The 20837-nt window shown below is 41.6% G+C and overlaps 1 protein-coding gene across 1 annotated transcript in view; it reads right to left on the bottom strand.

The window, feature by feature from the left end:
* Window positions 1-20837, bottom strand: part of clmpb (CXADR like membrane protein b) — a 185055-nt gene that overhangs the window by 129812 nt on the left and 34406 nt on the right. The gene's annotated exons all lie outside the window — the stretch shown is intronic.

The raw sequence follows: 20837 nt of genomic DNA, 5'->3' as shown, positions 1-20837 counted from the left end.
TATTCGCTCGAGTCAAAGTTCGCCATAAATCACAGTCAAGAGAACAAAGCATTTTAGCATTTTGTGTTGTGACATTTATCATCTTTATCTGTAGAGCAAACAAGACGGCATGTAAGGGCTCCTCTGTGGCCCTGTGCGAGTCTGAAGTGTATTTTTAGTGGCTGATACCGGACATGGATGGTTTGTAATGTGTACCGTGCTTTTTTACGCCTTGTGTAAACATTCTAAGTGTGCTCCAGGTGTGCATTCAACGGCAGAGGCCCCATCACTCCTTGGAAGTATTATTGAACATTTGACTCCTTCAGTCTCAGTGAATAAATTCAACTTGTTTCATCACGTTAAAAGGGCATGGTTGTCGAAGCGTGCCGATCTGAACGGATTCTACAGGCAGAGCCCTCGACTGGGATCTATGGGAGACGTTCCAGGTCCACCACCGTCCGGTCATCTTGTTTCTGCATACCACGACACCAAGTGGCATCCTGGGGCTACCGGAATGACCTCCGACTGCTTCTACGTACATACAGCATATGACTGGGATTTGGTTTCAATTTAGTGCACTTATCAGGAACAACCTAATTGCGCATATATTTACGATGTTCAAAAGTATGTAAGAGCCAACAAGAAAAACTATCAAACCTTATGGAAAATATATGTATTTTCTAGGGGTGTAACAATACGCGTATTCATATTGAACCGTTCGGTACGAGGCTCACGGTTCGGTACGCATGACGAACCGAACAATACGTTTGAATTTAAAAAATAAAATAAATTTTTTTTGTTTTTTTTTAACCTTTATTTAACCAGGTAGTCCCATTGAGATTAAAAATCTCTTTTGCAGTTCTCCAGTTCTTGAGATAAGCGAAGGACACACCCACATACAGACTGAGATTCCTTGCTTTGTAGGTTGAATAATCTGAGCCACATGTGTTTGTTAGTAGGAGTTTGAACACTTGAGCCTTGACAAAGTTTTACACCAGGCAGACTTGCTTTCACACACGTCTTGCTCAACGGAGTCATAGCAACAGGTAAAGTCAGCCACATTTCTTACACACGCTCCTCGGAGGAGAGGTGATCCCCGTCACATTGCCGATGATTGCTGCTTCTCTTCCACTGTTGTTGAAGACAATGGGGAGCATTATGCATGTTGTAGAAAGCCTGCACCTTTCTTGACATAAGTAAGCCCTGCTGCTGCTCCTGCACTCAACATTGAGAGATAACTTCCTCTGTCATAACACAAATGAGGGTGACACACCATGAGCTACGCCCACTCCCCCTCTCACATCAGCCCCTGCAAACTACCCCGAGCGTACGCTAAGCTGACAGGTGAAGGTGTGCAATGGATGTCTTAGTGGGTGGAGGGGGGGCTGGCTAGGGTTGACACCACTCCACTCCCGTGACCTACAGCTGAACTTGGTCTTGTGAGAAAATAACAGGTTCTCCAATTAGGCCGCCAGTGTCTCACCTCGCCACACAACAATTAGCCTGGAGGAGCTCAACGGCCTGTGGAGACTTGCAAAGTGCGGTTCCTTGCAGACCTGCCTACCTGCCTGCCAGCCAGAGCCTGTGTTTTCACAAGCATATTTAATAAGAATATGTCCCTGCAATTAAGGTAGACACCCTGAACCTGCTCCAAAGGCTTTTGTTATTTTAGTCTTAATTTGAACAGGTGGTGAGACGGAGTCAGAGTTCATACTTCTACATGAGCCGGTAACGGTTCACAAAACTCACGGTTGGGTTGGGTACGATACAGTGGAGCCACGGTTCGGTACGTTTCGGTACAGTAGAAAACTATAAATGCCAGAGAAATGTACTTGATTTTAAAATATATTTATTCATGACAACTAACATCATGAAGTTATTCTTTGACTTTGAACAATGATGGAACTATACCTGAGTGACCCATCTTCTGGGGTGTCTTCTTAGCAACACATAAGCATAAAAAACAAAAACTGCTCCTTAAACACAACTTCCTCGTGTCATTATGGGTGATTGACAGGCCTTTGTGCATAGTTCATTCCAGATCCTAATGTCTTGACCTGCTTCTTGTGTGACGTCAAAACATATCTAGGAATGTCTTCAACAGTTCGGCTACACTTGTAGGTCATTGTTTTAATTTAGTAAATTATGGTTCCATTTAAAATAGACAATAAAACAGGAAACGCTTTGGGGTGTGGCTATACCTTGTGATTGACAGGTCGCTATCAGAGCCGTAGACGCGCGGCGCTACGCCACTCTTCCGCACTCCAGATACGATCACGACCGTACACTGGATGCAAAAAACCAAGATGGCGATGGCCAAAATCCAAGATGGCTGTGGCCAAAATGACAAAGTTGAGGCTCCAAAACTGCAGCCTGCAAATCAATGGGTGATGTCACGATGACTATGTCTACTTCTTATTAACAGTCTCTGGTTTAATCCACAACCTGTTTGCTAACAGTAGCAGAGAGATGTCACAAGTATACCTACATGTAGACATCACGCACCATCTTTTGCCCACTAGAGGTCACTTGCACAGATATAAGCAAATAAAAGATGAATGTACATTTCAGTCAATGAACATGTTTACTTTCTTTTAAAAATCAATGTCAAAGAGCAGGACCTCCACCAGTTGAGATAGTGTCTGAATTGTTTTTCCAGAAAAGCATCTACAATGTAAATGAACAACTGGGAAACAACCCAAAGAAGCATTCATGTGCTGCCAGGACCTTGTGAATCGGATTTTCTTTGAATCACTTCCGTCATTTACGCAATCATCCTTAACACAGATGCTTTGGCACTAAGTGCCCAAATCATTTCTCAGTTCATCCCCTGTTGATGTACTGTGGGATCTTTCAGCCTAATGCATTTAGTGCTTTAATTACAGTGCTGCCCGCCTCCCTGTCGTCTTTTGATAGCTCATGCTCTGGTCAACATGTCTGGGAGACGACGACACTGCCTCCCACCTCCAGGCTCTCAAGCTCATAAATCAACCAGTAAGCACGTGTGTGTGTGTGTTTTGCTGCAGGGATATTGAAGGGCTTGTTATGGAAGTCATGATTACTAGCTCAGAGATGTACATCCGCCTTCTGAGGAGATGGGCAGTAATAGACCTGTCAGTTGAGTTTCACCCAGGAGCTACCGTGTGCTGCTCTGTCCAAATTACTGCCGACTCCCCCAAACCCCACCTACGATCCCAATCAGTAACGACTTAACCCCTACACCGGTAACGGCCAATACATGTATGGATGTAATGGATATACCAGTGAGTTTGAAATGTCTTGCTCCTTAGCTGTAGGCTATATCATGTAAACTTCACATTTCTTTGAAAACCATATTTTATTGCACGTCTTTAGTTTTGTTTTTATCTTTTTCAAACGAAGAGAATCGAAGCTCAAAGGTCCACTGATTGTTGAATGATTCAGAGCTTTAAAGCCAGCCCAGTCTCCCCGGGACTAGCCTTCAACTATTCTGCACCTCTTGATTTACGTCTACTGCCAACGTTTTACCTGCTAATGCAGGATGTGCTGTGCCCTCGATGTAAGTAGGCGGAGACGGAGGGTGCGGCGGTGAGGGTGATAGATGGGCCTGTAGCAAAATAACACATTTTTTCCGAAGTGTAACCCTTACTTAAAATATCTTAATAATACTGCAGTCACCAGATAATGTAATTGAACGTTATCTGTGATTACGCAGAACTAGAACTGGCTCAGGTGAACTAAATGTGACCTTTCAGTCTTCACAGCACGAATCGTCAATTACACATCTCTAGCCGTATATTTCCAAACACTGAGTTCCATAAATTGTTTGTACGAAAGTCTCAGGATTCTTAAAACTTGTTTGAAACTTTGAATCCATTACGGTGAACATCACACCAACCTTTTCACATGTTGTCAAAGTGACATTATCTTGTGTGCCAGTGCAGCTTGAGTGCAGATGGATTTGAAAAAGGCTCATAACTACAATGTAACTGACTCAATGGACTCAATGGATTACAATGGACAATGTTCATTGTGATGGGTTACGCTGCTCAAGGAAGTTTCAACAGTCTATATATTTTTCCCTTCCTGTTAAAAGGAATGGAAGCGAGCGGCTGCCTGAGAAGGAATTCAAACGCAATGAGTTCAGAGGACAACCCCACCAGCCACATTTGAAATGATCTGAACCTCTGTTTTGGAAAACAAATGTGAAGGTTAAAATAATTTCCCAAATTGCTCTTTGCATAATTATGTCCATTCGATTTCGGAGAGAGGGAGACTTCGTATTCAATCATGGTGCAACTGTGGTTGCGCCATGATTGCACCATGATTACCAAAGATGTTCCAAAGAATTTCAGTTCATCTGACAATCATTTGTTTTCGATAACTGTACTGGGCACTTGTCTGAAACTTTTGTCACCACCTAAACAATTATTGTATTTCCTACATTGTTGCTTTCCAGATCCCAGCAATAAAGTTATAATGTGGAATAATGGTCAAAAGTAAAAAAACGAGTCCCAGGTTTAGAATTCAATATATCGGGCACATCACAACTTTACGTAATGTTTCATGTTTGATGATTAATACGGCAAACCAAGAAATTCATGTGAAAGCCAGAGACCCAGATGTTTTTAGTTGTTTTAATTGCCTTCCTGTGGATTTCAGAAAATATTATATATACTGTATATGTAGTATATTTATGACAACATGGAAAATGCAAAGTGAGACCAGGGCTATGTGGGTGGTGCGCAGTGTCAGAGTTTCTCACTGTGATAGTAACTCATTCTCAGGGACAGCTGAGTTCAAGGGAGTCATCCATACAAAATCCAACAAAGCCTGCTGTTCTTTTTTCCTTCCGTGACCTGGCCTGGCCTTTGAGAGATGTACTCTCATTTACCATTTAAGTCAAGGAATTTCGTGGTGCTCTGCCTTACTTTGCTTTACAGTAACAAATCAAAGCTTTCAGATAGAAAGTAATGGCGTACAAGGGAGAATGTTTACAGCTGGCGGCAAATCAATTACTGACAAGATACCGTATATCTAAGAAAGTTGTGTCTGTCAAACTTCCACGACGAGGCAGAAACTTGCAAGTTGAAACAACCCTCCTTAAAATTCTAAAAGTAAAAAACATGGACTTTTACTTGTTTGACATAAAAAATAATAAAAAGCACATTAACTTCACCAGTTCCGTACATTTCACAAAGGGATTCTTCCTCACGGATATATTTTCTTCACCTCTTTTTCTTTTCACATCTCTGTTTTTACACCGCCCTCCCTCTTTTCTCAAGGCTTTCACTCAGGTTGTTCCCTAATGGTAAAGAGCAGCGCCTAATGGATTTCATTTAGACTACATGAAAAACTGAGCTCAATAGGCTTGTAATCCACATTTTACACAGAGTCTTGGGTTTATAAAGGAAGCCGCTTTAAAAGCCAAGGAAATGTCAAAGGGAGTCGTGGGGGGGGGGGGCGTGCAATGGTGCCAGCTGTGTAATGCGGGATCAACCGAGTGGCAGAATGACTGAGCAGTTACGTATTTGTTGAAAGCTCATTTCATACGTCTGTGCCCGGCTGAAATCAAACAAAGTGAACCAAGGAACCAAGGTGTGTGTGTGTTTCTTTCCTTCTCTGACAGACTTTCTTAGTTCTGTATCCACATTCAGACACCTTTTATCAACCCGTGTTTTTTCTTCTATGAGAGCTAAGAAAACTTCCTCCTTGTCAACATTTCTTTGAATAAGACTTCTTTTTGACACGCATCCGGGCCAGGACTCATTCCTGTGCTGTGCTGACAGTCGACTTTCCTTTTTCTGTACAGGTGGACACTTACACCTTCTTCCTGCAGAGAGTCAACTGTGTGTGTGTATAGAAGGACTTAATGTCACCTAAAGTGTGCTGTGTTGGGCCAGCAGGCAGGTAATGAGCTCAGGTGAGCGATCTGTCCTCTCTTCAAATATTTCCACTTGGCTGGGGGGGGGGGGGGGATGCGTATTGGTGAGTGGCAAGCAGTGAAGAGCCTCTATCTTCTCAACATGTTTAGCCCGTCCTCTGTCAACCGCTTTGACAGCAGCGCACGTCAATGATCCTGTGAAGGGTCTCTGCGCATTTCTGCCTTGGCTGATGTCAGTGAGCAGCCAGGGGTCATCCGTCAGCCAGAGGGGGGGGGGAGCCGGCAGACTGGCATGCTTCGCCATAGCCGTTACTGAATCCCGTATGTGGTTTTATGAATGAAATAAACCCAGTATTCTTCCAACTGTATCATAACAATAATCACATCAGTTATTTTCGAGATAATTATGCCGGCGTAATTAGAATGAGCTTTTGAAAGATGTGCTGAAACAGCTGTGCTCCTGGCTAAGGCACACACGAGCTGCTACATGCGAGGCCGATTCACGCGTGACTGATCTGTGGGCTGTTCAAAAGGAAAATATACCACAAGTCACTCATGATTGTCATAAATAAGAAGTGTGAATTTCAAATCATAGACACAGGTTGACATAATTATTTATTTGTGGATGACTTCCGTTAAATGAATCACACCTTGAGTAATTAAAAACCAAAAACTAGGCACAGTGTATACGCACTACGACTATCCAAGAGGCAAGAAGGAAATGGCATAATAATGTACAATTATCTCTACAAGGTGTAGTTTCAAACATAAATACAATACAGGTTCCCACAAAAGATATAGCAGATCAAAACATAATGGCTGTTGTTGCCGAATCACTTCAGTAATATGAGAGCATGCATTTTTCATTTCAATCCTCTCTCGGCTGCAGACAAAACCTTCTTTATATGGAGCATGCTCAAGTGAGTCAGTTCCTCTTGACTTGCTGTCATAAAGGCATCACAAACCACAGCTCCATGAAGAGCAAGACCTGCGAGCCTGCCAGCGGTTCATCCATCGCCACCTGTTGTGGCGCTGGTTGCTATAAACATTTGAGTCATTTGATTTGAGTATGCAGTTCAGCAATGTTTCCTTCAAGATGTTATCTGCCTGCATCTGGCGCCGTGCCATGCACTCAGGGTATATGCACAGGCCGAAACACACACCCACACACACACACACAACCACAGTCACTCACAACACACATTCGCGAGTTGGACAATTAGAAGAGATGCTGGGGGAAAAGAAGGAAAAAAAGAAAAAGAAAGGAGGGAAATGAGGAGGGGAGTGCAGCGAGGATGAAGAGGTGGATCTCTGTCCTTAGTCCTGACAAGGTGAGCTCTCTTCGCCCCGAGGACTGCCTGCACAAACAACATTGCTGGCTGGTGAAGCAAAAGGAAAAGGCTCTGAGCCATCAGTGAGTAGAGATCATTTCATAAGCACTTAAAGGTGATGAAACATGAGGGCATGGCAGATGGAAGAGAGATATGTTGGTGTGTTATTTGTCCTAGAATGTGTGTGTGTGTGTGTGTGTCAACTGACAAAAAGACAGATAGACTTTATCAGCAGGTGTCAAAAGGGAAAGGCCAGTGAAAAAAACACATTCTTTGACAATGAATAACACATCCTGAGAAAATACTGATATAACTTCTTTGCTAATTGTGGTTGAATCTCTCAGCATCAACCCCGTGTACGACTGCAACTCAGTTCACACCTTTTGTTTACAGATTCAGCAGTTAAGTATTTACTCTGGATCTGAGCTATCTGTGCACGCACTGACTGTCAACTCTGCTGCTACGCAAGGACACAGCCTAGAGTTTCATTTTGTTTTTGATACGATTGTGTGACGTGTCTTGTACGCCAACTGTCAGCCGATTGCCTGCATTCAACACCGCTATTCCTTCTTTTCACCAGATAAAGCTGCTGCACTGCTCCTAAGTGTGAATCATAAGTGATTTATAATTGACAGGAAGATGAGCTTGCCATCATGACTTATTATCAACATCTGTTTTTACGATGTGGGGATGGCATGTAACAGCATTTCATTGTTATTATCTCCAACAGGAGATTTTGAATTTGGTCGTGCGTCAATGTGCATCTGTGCAAACCTTTAGCAAACCTTCTATTGTTTGCAACTGACAGCAGTCATAACTTGATGCTAATGAGTAAATATTGAGTGTTTTATTCCTTTAATCTTTATGAAAAATAGTTGATAAAAAATGAAATTTGCTTAAACCTTTATTTTCTGTGTATAAAAATGACGGAACATTTTGAGTTGACTTGAAATGAGCTGAAAGTAATTATACGGATATATTTACATAATATTTACTGATGACCAACAATAAGATTCTTTTAAATTCATACCCTATATAATATATATTATATGTATAAATATTAACTGGAGTTATACAGCGATATATTGGGACATTTTCCTGTGGGACACTTATAACGGAGCGAAAACATGGACATCTTTAAAGGTCACATCTCAAGCCAACTCGTTTACAGAAGATCAAAGCATTATCATTAACCCTTTGCATCTCTTCAAATGCATAATTGCAATCACTATAAATGCGGTCGCAAAATGCATGAGACAATGATGATGTTTTTCTTTCCTGTGGTGTGGGTGGTAATGATTCAATTTCCATGATGAATAGGGACTAGGTGCTTCCTGATTAGCGACCAAACTGGAGGCGAAAAAAGGGAAGAAGAGATGAAGACATGATGAAAATGGCCTTACTATTAGGTTTGGAAATAATGTAGCAAAGGACCAGCCAAGCTTGTCGATCACCGAAGGAAAGAGAGACAGAAAAAAAATGTCACTGTGCTATTTTATTTCCACCAAACGAACACGGTAACAGAGCCTCTGGGGGGAGGGGGGGGGGATTTTCCTCACAGTTGAGGGGCTTATTTGAATCGGATCTGCTGTTGATTGAAATGAATCGGCCCAATATCACAACTCCTTATAACTCGATCCCGGGGACAGATGGACGAGTCATCTGAGAGGACACTTTCTCTAATCCTCAGTCCTCTCATGTGCTGTGGCATTCTGGGATGTCGGAGAGGGCAGAAAGAGGATGGAAGAAACCGATGACCCCTCTGGCCTTCAAACGTATATGCGCGCACACACACACACAACCAGAGATTCATCCAAGAGGCATTTGTGACTCTTGGCTGTGGGGGAAATCGATTTCACGGTGGACAGGAGAATGAGATCAGAAACAACAGAAAGGTGTAGAGGAGAGTGTTTTCTTAGTTTTACTTCTCATCCAGCAGTCGGAGCGGCAGGGTGCCTGTGTCAAAGGTCAGCTTGTCAGACGAGGTTATCTAAACGTGGCTTTGACTCTTGATCACTTTTAACAGTGTTGCATTTCAGTGAGTCTGAAAATGCTTTTACAACTGTTGAAGGATGGGATCACTGGTTTTAGTATAATTCAAAGGGAATGTTCTCTTTGTTTTGTCAGATAGAAGCTGCAATTTGAACAGTCAGAATAAGTATATTAATTCAAAGAAAGATGATAGGTGTGGTGTGTCTTATTGCGTCTCAGATAGGATATGGAGATGGCACAACTGGACGTTTGTCTTGCTAGGTTTTTCAACCACACAGCTACTCTTTTTTTTCTCAGATTTCCACTCTACTTTCCTTCGGAGCGACCTCTGGTATTTGAATCCCTTCTCTTTACACTCCCTGCTGTTAAATCACTCCGGTGCTGTCAGCACCTCGGATGCTGGGGCTCACGTCCACTCATCCCTGTCGGCAGAGCGTCCGCTCTGGGGCAAAGTTATGAGATGAAGCGTTGTTGCAATTTCGGTTGTTACTACAGAGACACTGCATTGGAATCCACCAATGCTGCCTTTAAAATATGAATAAATAACTATTATTTGCCATTGTGAGCCAATGTTGTTCCTGCATGCGATTAGTTTCAGAATTAGACCAAGCTTGATATTTAAATAAATGTTCTAACATGCTTAGAATGTGGACAAGAGAATCCTTCCCTTCTGTGCAACATGCAAGTTTACAGTTTAAAAAAAAGATGCTGTTGTACAGCATAGAAATTTCTCTTCGGAAACCATGAGGTATCGTTGCGTTTCGCTTGCAATGTTACAATATGTTCAAACTGATGTACCGAAAAAGGCTGTCAATAGCGACGCATCACTTCAGCTGGTATTCCGGGTGAGTCAGAAGAAGACAAGACACAATGGAGGCTATTGTTCATGGAGGGCCTTGGATAAAAACTAATAGTTGCTATCTTTATCAACACAGCCTCAAAACACATCTGGTAGATTTCTGTTAGCTTGAGCGGCCATGCACAAAGACAGCCAGTGTTCCGAGTTCTGTGAGACATTAATGATTTACTCAGCCTTTAAAAAGCAGGGCAGGGCACAGCGCATGCGCAGCAATAAGCTGGATGACACACCAGAAGGACAATATACCCGTTTTGTCACAAACCGGTCAATTATACAGGCATGCATTCAATATACACATGTGTAGGCTCCGATGCATGCGCTGCACATTCATCCGTATGCAGCAGACCCTTACCGACTGTTACATACAGCACGTGCACATACGCGTACAAACATGCACGATCACAGCTTCATCGTGTAAATACTCGTGCATTACTCATACAGGGTGTTATGGCTTTGTGGAGCATGTGCACACTTCATTGTATGTTGTTGTCAGTGTGCAGGGTTACCCAAACAGAGACGCAGCCAAGAGACACACCTGATACTTCAGTGTTTTCCATTAACTGTCATCCATGACACTCAACCCTTTTCCGCACGTTGAGCAAAATGTATTGACAGTAAGTTTCTGTCCGGATTAAAATTCATACGAGCACAAAGTCCTTTATGTTTATGGGTTGGTTTTGCTGAAATAAAGTTTTGCATTTTATTTAGATTTGTATCTTTATTCATTTCACTCTGAAATGATTCAAAGATGAAAGAAAAGTACTATGTTGGTTCTCACAAGTGTTTTCTTTTCCCCAGCAGTACGATCAGTGAAGACCTCATTTATGAAAATAGGCATTATAGGCCTGAGTTATTGAGAACAAAGGTCTTGCAGACCCCTCTGGCACAGTGCACACATAAATTATTGTTTTCTTAATTGGATTACGAACCTCAAAGTGAGCTTGGAGACCTCCCACATTCAGACATTGAAAAAAAAGAAGAAGAAACTGGATCATTGTAGATTTCCATCTCACGAGGTTTTCAGTTTCTAATAGCTAGGAACCTTGTTACAAATTATTATTTTTATTGAGACAATGAATCCATCATCTCTACAATACAGAAGGAAATAAAACCTTTTTGTATTTTTTCCTCTTTCCCTCTGAAAAGATGTTCCATATAAATAAACAATTGGCATCTTCCCCATCATCTTACGCACTTTTTCTTTCTCCTGCTCTCCCCTTTGTCCCCAGGTGAAAGGAAATTGTTGGCACATGTACGTGGATTGCTCAGGCAGTCATGATGTACTAACCTCTCTGACAGTAATCTCGTGTGCATACGTGTGTGTGTGTGTGTGTGTGTGTGTGCTTGCGCGAGGTTGGTTTGTGTTGACAGCAACTTGCTGGGTGAGCTTAGTGCTCAGAGTGAGGTGAACCGATGACACTGTGACACATGTCAGCAGAAAGCATCCTGTTCAGTCAGCAGTCATTTGTAACTATTTACTGACACACACTCAGGAAGTCAAACATACAGTTGAGTGTTTATTGGTTTCCCTTTTGAAGAGAAGGAAAACGTGTTTAAAGTGATGACCTTTGGTCTTTGCAAGAAAATGGAAAACTTCCGCCTCCTCAAAACATCATAGTTTACAGAAGACAGAATATATAAGGACCTGAAAAACTAGTGTTGCCTAATGACAAACTGATGACATAAGTTTGATTCATCGATATCATGCGGATTTTAATTGTTTTTAGAAGAAGAAACAACAATGGTAGCTGGAGTAGATAAAAACATCGGGTCATCTGAAAGAATTCTACAGGCTGAAGTCAGTGGATCAGTGAACACTATTGTAGGCAAACGTGCACATTTTCAGTTCAAGTTCTACGAGAGCTTTGCATGATAGCAGGCCTAGAGCTGCTGTCTTTTGTGTGATAAATATTGATCAACTGTCATAGGACGGTTAAGATGTCAGTAGAACCCCACCTACTGTCAGAATTCCTACCCGTATACATTCATCACATGCAGGCTCTAAATCTTACAGTGCAAGAAAACGAAACAAGTTCCAGGAAATATTCTAGTGTTAAAACACTTAAGATAATATAATCAAATACACTTAGAATGAACAGGACCAACAAGTGCTTTATGGTTTGTGGATTATACTGTTAAACCCATATAACAATGTAAACATGTCTCAGTCTTAGTGAATAACAATGTGGTGTTAAAACACATTTTATGCAGATTTGTTTGGAAGATATTCCAAGATGTTATCTTTATATTGGCTATGAGGACATGTTTTACTAGTATCAATGTACAATGTGAATAACCCGTGTGTATACTGTATTTACTGAGATTTAAATATAAAAGCTTGTTGCCGAGTAAAAAAAGGCTGTTCTGACAGCAGCAACACTACAAACAGCAGTTGTCTTTACAACCGAAGCCCTGAATATGGATTTTGGATGGAGACCAAAACAGATTAAAAAAAAATTAAAAAAAAGAGAGACATGTATGAAAAAACAAACCTGGTTTTCATGTAGGGCCAATATAGACTTATTCAGCTCTCACACACCAGCAAAGGTTTCCACTTGCTCATCTGAAGAACCCAATCCTCCCTGAATTACAGGGAGATTAAGGCTGGATTACGCTGCCTCTGAGAATCCCAGCCAGAGAGCAGCTATTATATCCATCAGAGGAGACACTGGGCCGCACCTGTTGCCACACAGCCGCGCGGAAGGGGACAGTTCGGGCCCAATTTCGGATATTTAAAGAGAACAAAACCAAATTTAAGGAGACTTTATAAGATTAAACTCTGTTGTTTTAACCTTTCAGAGTTATTCTCCAAAATGAGCAGTTTCAGTTTTAAAGCACCATATGTGAAATGTGTTTTGAATTTTATAACCATTACTTCATACCCTGGCAAAAGATGTCTCCAAGAGAACGTGAGTGTGTGTATGGCCCGGGAGGTTCTTTATTGTCCCTGCAAACACTTTACAACCAGCCGTGTGTGCAGTAATTCACTTAAATGCAATTATCGTGAAAAAGTGGCCCATAAAAAAAAGAGGCAATTTAAGGAAAACGGTGTCAAGAAAAGTTAATAAAAAATGGGAGTTATTTACATGGATAACCGGGCAAATGACTGCTAATGCTGCGGTAATGAAAGGGAGGTAAGAGAGCATTCACAATTAACTACCTCTCTTAAAAGTGCTGCCGACTCGCAGGTGGAACACGCAAAGGCCTATTAATGTGTGCATCTTGTGGAAATAAAATATGAGAAGTCACTGTTTGCATGACTTACTTGATCTTATAACATAATGACACTATTTGAACGTTTTTATGCAGTTGACATAATGCTGCGTGAAACAAAACGCAGCCCGGTGGACTCACATTATTCCACTGAGTGAAAACTTGCCCGAGAACGAAAAAAAAGGACTGGAATGATAGAATATTTGAAATTAATTCATCAAACAAATAACAGCGTTAAAGGATTAAAAGGGACGAACGCAGATCAGACCCGACTACCTTCCCAGGGACACAATGCAGGTTACTCAACCTTAGTACGGCCGCACCTAACTCTTGCAAAAACTCCAAAGACAATGGACAATGAAAGGCCTTTGGTCATGCTGAGATTGATTGAGCAAGCATGTAATGGTTTAGCATTTATGCATGGCGGTTGAATCACCGAGCCCCACGTCTTGTCAGTCACAGCGCTGCAGTGCTTTTTACTCTGTTTTGATAAGAACAAATAAAAAGGATATGAGACAGTGTTAAAGCGCTTATAAAAAAAACCAAATTACAAGGCATTTGTTCACTAAACTGCAGCAATTACCACTAACGAAACCGCTGCTGGAACGCAAATGCATTTGTATACGATGTGTTCAGTGTTTTGAACTGTGTGCAAGGCGTGGACTGACAGCAGACAGACAGTCACTTGTTCTTCACCAGGAACAAAGGTGTAACAAGACAAATGTCCCCCAAATACAACATTGCCATTGTGCAACAAATAACATGAGTCAATTTGCCATTCTTTGTCAGGAGACAAACACAACAGGTAACTGTATATTTGGAAAACAACACGCAGTTGCTAAGGAACAGGCAAACAAACAGAGTGGAGAAAAGAAGTGGTTGGGTGTAAATCAGCCTGAAGGGACAAGGGCCCAGTCACTGAAGCACAGAGAGCCAGTTTCACAAGGGAGGCCAAGCCAAGTATCAACCAGCGCGAAATACCAGCAACTAATCGTTTACCTTTCCCCTCGTCTTTCTCTCTTTCTTGTTGTCCATCCAGCTCTGTCTTCCTCTGAAAGAGGGCAGCAGCCACGGGTGGTGTTTTGAAGTCTGAGCTCTTCCTTTCTTTGTCTGTTAAAGCTCTCTGCTCATCATTTGCTGCTTTTGAACATTTGACATGTCTTGCTTAATTACTTGCAATTCTTTATTTTTGCCACACTCATGAATGATAGTTGTAATATCGTTAAATATCGTCGACTATAATCAGTGTCTGTTGCAGCTCTTCTCTAATACGCTTTGAAAGAAATGTGGCAGCTATAAATTAGCCTGTCATAATGCAACCATCAATTTTAATTCCTGCTTAATTCCTTCGTTCAAAACAAAAACCACTGCACTTTGGCACATGGAAGGTTAACCGTTTCATTTGAACCCTTGAAGGCAAAGATATGCTTTTCCAAATTACAGCCACGCAAGCGGCACATATGAACTTTCAGCTCTCGGCGTGCACATTTTCTTTCCGCTTAAGTTGCTCGGGCAGATGACAGACGAGTTAAAAGGATACAGTGAAGACGAGATGTAGGTATCTGCTCTTAATTGTGGCCTCTCAGTATCGCCGCTCGCGCTGAGGTGATACTTGCTCTCCGGTTTCGATGCTGCTCCGCTCGACCGGGCAGACCGGGGACATTCCTCAAATGAACAGGGCACACTTAAACACACACCCCTGTCACCTGCTTAATTCATACCCACAGGGACAGCAGCATCTCATAATGCGTTTCCCTTCTTGACATGTTAAGCTGAAGAATGTGCATGTAAAAAAAAAAAACGGCGAAGTGGCCTGTTTTTCGGCACCCCTGGAGCATCTCACTGTGACAGGCGTACATTAATGACCGCACACACACACACACACACACACACACACACACACACACACACACACACACACACACACACACACACACACACACACACACACACACACACACACACCTCTTTGTGCAGAACATTTCTCTGTTCACTGCTTCTCCTCGAGCAGCGTGCTCTAAAAGAACAGTTTACGTGAAAGGATATATTCAATGACTTTAAATGCATCAATTTCTGGAAGTGTATTTGAAGAGGAAAAGAAATAAAAATAAAAAATGCACTTCGCCCCGAATGACTTGATATCTTTGTATATGTGTATGAAACGCATCCAAAAGCCAAGTCGAGCACCAGATACAAGTTCAAGGAAGTGAAGTCTCGGATTACAAAGGAAAGCATGTTTGCAGCCATCACAAACGCACAAATAGCACATACTATTTATAGGAAGGGCAGAAATAGATTTTTATCAGTGATGGTATGCTTCTAAGAAAAAGCCCCAGTCCAGAGAGTGACGCATCTCTGAACGACTATTTACTCATTTATTCAAAAGCCAGATGTTTCATTTTAGTGTTTTGGTTTTAAAGCACACGCACAGACAGTGAGTCCTGGCGGTTGCTTTTCTCTTGGTCACTTTATAGCTCCTAACCTCATGCGGGCTGGATGTTGTCAACCCAGCTGCTGGCAACATCACTCGGCACCAGCAGCATGGTGCCGCGCTGCGAAGTGAGCTAATGGGCCCCGCGTTACTTCATCGCACTTCTAAGTGTTGTTTCATTTAAGAGAAGCCGGAATGACTGCAGAGGCACTAATAAAGCCATTCAGAAGAGAAAGCATCCCTGGAGAGTTCATGGCTCTACTTGTGAATCGTTGACAAGTCTTTCCTGAAGGCCCAGGTGTACCCTTCAAATGGGACTTTCGGCTCCTCCGCATGCTGCTCGTTTCGACACTCTGCAAGGCCCCTTCAAGGGACTTTTGCAGATGCAATAGCTTAACTGAGCAAAGCCACTTCAGGTTTAACAGTTTTCTGTTATATTGTTTTAAAAGACTTTTCTAATCTGCAAAAGTTGCATTGTGTGTTTCATCAAAATTGTATGTGAACAAAAAAAGGCATTGGCCTTCATCATCAAAATGCATGATTTTTTTTATTTTGCTCACAAATGTAAAACCAAAACCATAGTTATAACGACGTTCAGCCTCTCGTGGTACGGTGCGAATCTCAAAGCTGAGAGCTCAGCGAAGAAATGTGTTGCAGTGCAGAAAGCAGTTGTTCGGTGGTACTCCTGTTTTCTGCCTCCAGGTGTGCCCCCCATAGTTCTACACAAGGAGACGTGTGTCTTAGGACCTGGGACGAATTCTTTAAGCACCATGAACCACAGACAAACAGCTAAATTAATGTAAGGATTCATGGGGATGGAGACACCTGTCTGGCCGTAATGTGATATCAATTTCTTCTGCGAGAACAGGAGCATCAATCATCCCATGTTGGGGAAGATATGTGGTGTATGTGAAATGTCAGATGGCCGATACATAAAATCCCTCGTCACTACACCCTGCAAACTCCTTGCAGCCTGCTCTCGCAGCTTACGTTTTACCGGCGGGGGAATTCTGCACCTATAAATTAGATAACAATTACACAACTGCTCGACAAAGCACAGAGTTCGTGCTTGACATTTTTTGGCACGGCTGTCAACACACAAGGCACGGCCATGACTGGGTGTGAGCAGTGGTTTATAAATCATCCTCGGGGGAGAAAGACAGAGAGAGATGCATGGCTTATATTAATATGCAGGGCTTTGCCTTTTTTTTTTGTTACATGTCGACATTCAACAGTAGTCACTTGCTGCTATTAATTCATCAGATGTCGATAAAGATTATCAAAGGGTTACATGGAAAGAATGTGCTGTCTTGATTTGGGCTGCGACAGCCTTAATGCAATCTTTCATGAACTGTAAACTGTTTTCCAAGTGCTCGATCAAACAGGTGAGATCACTGCATTGGCATCGACCGTCAGGACTGGACACGCTCGGCTGGTTTCTCGCCAGGTGAACTAAAGGTTGTCTTTATTTTACAACAGGGGTTTGTTTTTTTCATTTTTTTCCCACTGCTCGATGTTATTTTCCCTCGTCACTGCGATGCCAATTTGCCCAGTGAATTCACAGGATCAGATCCTGACCTATCAATACATGGCACATTCTTTTTTTTAAATCCCCTCAACACTGACAAATAGGTGACAAGATGGAGGGGGATTTAGGGAGTTGTTGCTAAGGCGCGCCACAGGAGAATCATAACAGAAAGGACACTGAAGTTAACATCAACCCGTTTTCACCTGGAGGCACCAGCCAAGGTCTCTCTCGACGAGACACAAAAAAACAAAAAAAAATCAGAGTCCTGTTCAAACAATGAATAATATTTGCCTTGCGCAAATGTGCATATTAAGATGAACTAGAACCTTCTGACAGCAGTGTAGACAGTATTACAGGTTAATGCTTACAGTACGTTTGATAAACCCATTGCGGACAGATTGATGCTTGGACAGCTCACTGTGCAAATAGAGTTCAGTAAAGACTGAGCATCAATCAACACCTACGCTAATCATCACGTACATTTTTCATATGTACGTGATGGTGGTGAAAGCAAATGTTGTTGGAGACTGAGGTTTTTACTGTGCTAAGAGTTCAGTGCTCAGTCATGGCATCACGTGTTGTAATGTGTTTGAAGTACAAGAAGAATTAATAGAGACACATGTCTTCACCTTTTGTTGGTATGATTAGAAATGTAATATTTTATGATTCTAAAGAGCAATACAGTTTATAAGGAATATGGCACATTTTATTTCACCACGTCTTACTAATCTAACATTAGCAGTAACAGAAGCAGAACATATCAGGAGTTTAATGGAAAAATTAGCTCTGAAATATTCGAATGAGCCCATTTCTAGACAGCATTATTTAATGTCATTGGTGGTCAGTCACTTTAGTTTTTAAAGAGAATTGCACAAAAGAACACACTTTCCTTTATTTAGTCTTGTTATGTTTTTGACTGATATTAACAAGCATCAATGGGATCAGAAAACTTTCACGCAAGTAGATGAAATTTTGTGTTGTTAAGGTTGACACTAATTTTGATTTTTTCAGACTTTACAAGGTAGGTTTGACGAAGAATGAAACTAGTTTGGATCCTGCAAAGGCTTAGGATCTCTCAGCAAGCTCCACAGGTTTATTTCCCTCAGTCCTACTCTGAAGAGTTCTGTTAAGTTCAAGCAAAGACATCTACAGCATCTGCCTCTGGGCAAAGGGTTAGGAAAAGGAAGCAAGAAAAGCACAGATTCATAACAGTTAAAAAACAGAGACTTTCCTCCAGGCTTCAGCCACTGATAGACTTACGGCCATTGACTGATCAGGAGGGGGGCATCTTTCAGCGTGCATTCTCCTGCAGGGCTTACTTCGAGAGTCATACAATTCACCATTCAGCAGAGAATATGACGTTACACAAGTCCATCTGGCTCTCAAGTGGCGTAAATAAAAGGTAACCTGTCAAGCGTGCGAGGAGGACTGACAAACTGTCAGCAACAGGGTGCAAACGCAGTGTCCACCAGCTAATGAAACGCATGAAGGTTGTAAGAAAAAAAGTGGATGAAATGGTTGCATCTGTGTGCAATACCTAAAAAAAAGGAAAAGAAAGAAAGACTGACAGAAAGAAAGTTGTCAGGCAGCCAAATGCTGTCTGGCACACATCAGTTGGAATGATGTTACAGTGGGTTAAGTAGTTCAGCGAGCTACAGGAGTTGGAGGGAGGCTTTGTATTTTTTTTTGGGGTGACTTTGCAGCAAGTGAAACAAAACAATGCTGGATTCATTTCCCATTTACCCCTCAAAAAGGGGGTGGGGTGGGGGGGGGGGGGGGCTCTGAGGAGGTGGTGGTCAATTAGGACGATCTATTTCTCCCAGTTTTTCTCTCTTTCTCTATCTGGTCTCTCCAGTTTTGACTGTTTACTCTCCATACAGTTGCAGATAGCAACTCCTCCAGTCAGTGTTCAAGACTCATTGGCCTTGTCGCGCACGCACACACACACACACACACACACACACACACACACACACACACACACACACACACACACACACACACACACACACACACACACACACACACACACACACACACACACACACACACACACACACACACACGCACGCACGCACGCACACACACACACACACACACGAGCCTGCTGAACAACAAGCGTCCCCAATCATGATAAAACTGGAGAAAAATTACAGATTCTAAAATCAGATTCTTCAATCTTAAATTGTCAGAACTTTGCTCTGTTTCTTAAGTAATATAACTCAAATACATACCGTACCAACACTGCCATACCCTATATTATCACAAAGGGGCATTGCATTGTGTGTGTGTGTGTGTGTTGGTGAACCCTTTTAAAAAGTAAAACATGATCACCTCATTCGCCAATAACAGGAAACCTCATTGTAAATCAATCAACTGGACAATCATCAATTCCGACAGTAAATCAATCTATCATCAAACCCAGTGATTCTCAACTGGTGGGTCGCGACCCACTTTTGGGTCGCGGACCCGTTTTCAGTGGGTCGCGGGCCTTTGCCTGACAAAAAAAAAGAAAATTCTGACAAGTTTCCTGACTTGCGTGAGATGTACACACACCGTGACACACGGGGAGAGACGAGGATACAGACAGCAGAGCAGGACTGTTGAGGTGTGGGTTGTGAAAGTCAAATCATAGGACGATCTCCAAAAGAGAGAAATGTCCAGAGAGACCAGAGTCATTAGACTCTGACTGGACAGACTCATACAGGTGAATTCTTCAAACACTAATTTCTCTTTTTAGAAGATGAGAAAAATATAATATTGTGTCTTCTTCACTCCAAATATATATATATATATATATATATATATATATATATATATATATATATATATATATATATATATATATATATATATATATATATATATATATATATATATATATATATATATATATATATATATATATATATATATATATATATAATTTGAATATATAAATGATATATATATATAATTTGGGTCGTGGGTCCTGGCTTGTCATTAAGAGGTGATGGTGGGTGCCGCAGCCAGACCAGTTGAGAACCACTGATCTAACCAATGAATCAATCCACAAGTTATAAATTATACAGGCATGGACACATGAAAGTGTTTATTATCTGTGACGTTCACATGACAAACCTTCTTGCAGGTGCATGCAGAGGTAACCCATTGAGTAAATGAAAAGGTAACTTTTTTTATGATTATTATTTTTTAAAATTGAATTTAACGTGAGAATACCAAGAGGAAAACACAACCACTGCATGTTTTTGTCCTTGTAATTTTATTAGATACAGTGATTCGATAATGCATCCGACCCTGTCATGAAAGTCGGTAAGCGTCGGTTTGAACAGGGTATACTTACATCGAGCATGAATTACACAGTACATCGAGTAAATGAGTCACTCTGCTGAAAAGGATCTGTTTATACAGCAACCGGCAGCGTGTCGTCTGATTATGGGCTTCAGTCATGCGAATCATGAGTCTATTCTTTTATGCCTTTGTGATTGTGAAGATAAACAATCACAAAGATGGGACGTTGAATTACTTTACTGTGTGATGTATGTTCCATAAAAATGAATAAATAGAAGTCCGATCACAACTCACAAAATATATAAATGATTATTGATCAATCTGTGAATAGAAGGCATTCATGAGTCATG

This window comes from Melanostigma gelatinosum, assembly GCF_949748355.1.
Source record: "Melanostigma gelatinosum genome assembly, chromosome: 7".
NCBI lineage: Eukaryota > Metazoa > Chordata > Actinopteri > Perciformes > Zoarcidae > Melanostigma > Melanostigma gelatinosum.
The sequence above is the reverse complement of the archived record's forward strand: the minus strand, read 5'-3'. Positions and strand labels throughout refer to the sequence as shown.